Source organism: Chrysochloris asiatica, unplaced genomic scaffold (assembly GCF_000296735.1).
Source record: "Chrysochloris asiatica unplaced genomic scaffold, ChrAsi1.0 scaffold00243, whole genome shotgun sequence".
NCBI lineage: Eukaryota > Metazoa > Chordata > Mammalia > Afrosoricida > Chrysochloridae > Chrysochloris > Chrysochloris asiatica.
This window is the reverse complement of record NW_006408761.1, coordinates 4162701-4165045: the sequence shown is the minus strand read 5'-3', so window position 1 is coordinate 4165045 and position 2345 is coordinate 4162701. Positions and strand designations below refer to the sequence as shown.

The 2345-nt window shown below is 40.8% G+C and overlaps 1 pseudogene; it reads left to right on the top strand.

The window, feature by feature from the left end:
* Nucleotides 1-611: 611 nt before the first annotated feature.
* Nucleotides 612-1798, top strand: LOC102826321 (annotated as a pseudogene).
* The last annotated feature ends 547 nt before the right edge of the window (nt 1799-2345 follow it).

Here is a 2345-nt window from a genome sequence, read left to right as displayed (position 1 = left end):
CATCTCAGTATTGCAGGTTGTTGATGAGTTTCCAATCTTGAAATCAATTCAACAAGATTAGCAGGATCTGCTTAGGTACCTCTTCCCTACAATGAAGCCTAGATATTCTCTTTATGAAATAAGCTTGGACAATTATTGCTGAAGACAAGTCTACTCCTGAGAGAACTCGTCTGTAGCCTTTGGCTTATTGCAAACATATGTTTAAACATTTTTATTTGGAATAAAGTGGTGAATGTTTACACAGGGGGAAAAAAGAGAAAAGATCTGTCTTGAAGCACAAGGCTGTCAATGATAAGATAAAATCCATACACCTACAAGGAAGGTGGGGTGAAAGAGAGGCTTTCTACTCCCCTAAAGATTTACAGCCTTAGAAACCCTATACAGTGTCTCTATGAGTCTGAACCGACTCCACAGCACATCACGATCATAACAACGAAGTTCAGTTAATTATTCTTTTTGAAGATTAAAGCTACAGTACTGGAACTTCTCTGAATGCTTCGTGAGAAGCAGCGGACTGGTGGCTGTCGGAATTCGTTCAGGCAGCGACGCGCTCCTTCGCACTCCTCCACATTCCTCCACACCAGCCTTCACGCAATCAGTGGCTGTAGAAAATGGTGAAAGAAACCACTACTGTGATGTTTTGGGAGTCCAACCCAGTGCCACCCAGGGAGAGTTGAAAAAGTTTATAAGAAACTGGCTTTGAAGTACTACCATGATAAGAATTCTAATGAAGGCGAGAAGTTTAAACAGCTTATTTCTCAAGTTTATGAAGTGCTCTCTGATGCAAAGAAAAGAGAATTAATCTGACAAAAGAGGATAGCAGGCCATCAAAGAGGGTGGAGCAGGTGGTGGCTTTGGTTCTTCCATGGACAACTTTGGTATGTTTTTCGGAGGTGTTGGCAGGATACAGAGAAAAAGAGGGGAAAACGTTGTGTATCAACTCTCAGTAACGTTAGAAGATTTATATAATGGTACAACAAGAAAACTAGCTCTGAAAAACAGTGTGATTTGTGACAAATGTGAAGGTGGGGATAGTAAGAAAGATGCTATAGAGTGTTGTCCTAACGGCCAAGGGACTGGGATGCAAATACTAATTCATCAGATACCACATGGAATGGTTCAACAAATTCAATCTGTGGGCATGGAATTTCAGGCCATGGGTAATGCATCAGCCCTCAAGATAGATGTAAAAGTTGCAATGGAAGAAAGATAGTTTGAGAGAAAAATATTCTAGAAGTTTATATTGACAAAGGCATAAAAGATGGCCAAAAAATGACATTCCTGGTGAAGGAGACCAAAAGCCAAGACTAAAGCCAGGCAATATAATTATTGTTTTAGGTTAGAAGGACCAAGCTATTTTTACTAGACGAGGCAAAGACCTTTTCATGTGTATGAACACACAGCTGGTTGTAGCGTAGTGGCTTCCAAAAGCCCATATCCACTCTTGACAACCGGACCATAGTCATCCTGTCTCATCCAGGTCAGATTGTCAATCATGAAAATATCAAATGTGTGCTAAATAAAGGCATGCCAATTTATTAAACCATATGAAAAGGAGTGCCTAATCACCAAATTTAAGGTAAACTTTCCTGAGAATGGTTTTCTGTCTCCTGATAATCCATGTTTTTTGGAAAAACTCCTACCTGAGGGGAAGAAAGTAAAATAGACTGATGAAATGGATCAGATAGAACTGGTGAACTTTGATCCTAACCAGGAAAGACGGCACCATTACAATGGAGAAGGATATGAAGAGGATGAGAATCACCTCAGAGGTGGGGTTCTGTGTCAGACCTCTTAATGGGTGCCAGTGAATAACACTCACTGCTGGCATTTTATATACAGCAGTAAGAAGGACTGTAATCATAATATGCTTACTGTTTGCTTTTGTTTTTCTTTTAATACTCAATTTTGTTGTTGTTGTTAGATGCCACCGAGTTGGGACCAACTCATAGTGACCATATGCACAAGAGAATGAAACACTGCCCAGTCCTGGGCCAACCTCACAATTGTTGCTACGCTTGAGCCCATTGATGCTGCCATGCTGCTAATTCATCTTGCTGGGGGTCTTCCTCTTTTTCTCTGACCCTTCACCTTACTAAACGTGAAATCTTTCTCCAGTGACTGGTCCCTCCTGGCAATGTGTCCAAAGTATGAGAGACAAAGTTTGGCCATCCTGGCCTCCAAAGAGCACTCTGGCTGCACTTCTTCCAACAAAGATCTATTGGTTCTTTTGGAAGCCCATGGCACTTTCAATATTCTCCTCCAATACCATAACTCAAAAACATCAATTCTTCTACAGTCTTCCTTATTTACTGTCCTGATTTCACATGCATATGAGGTTATTG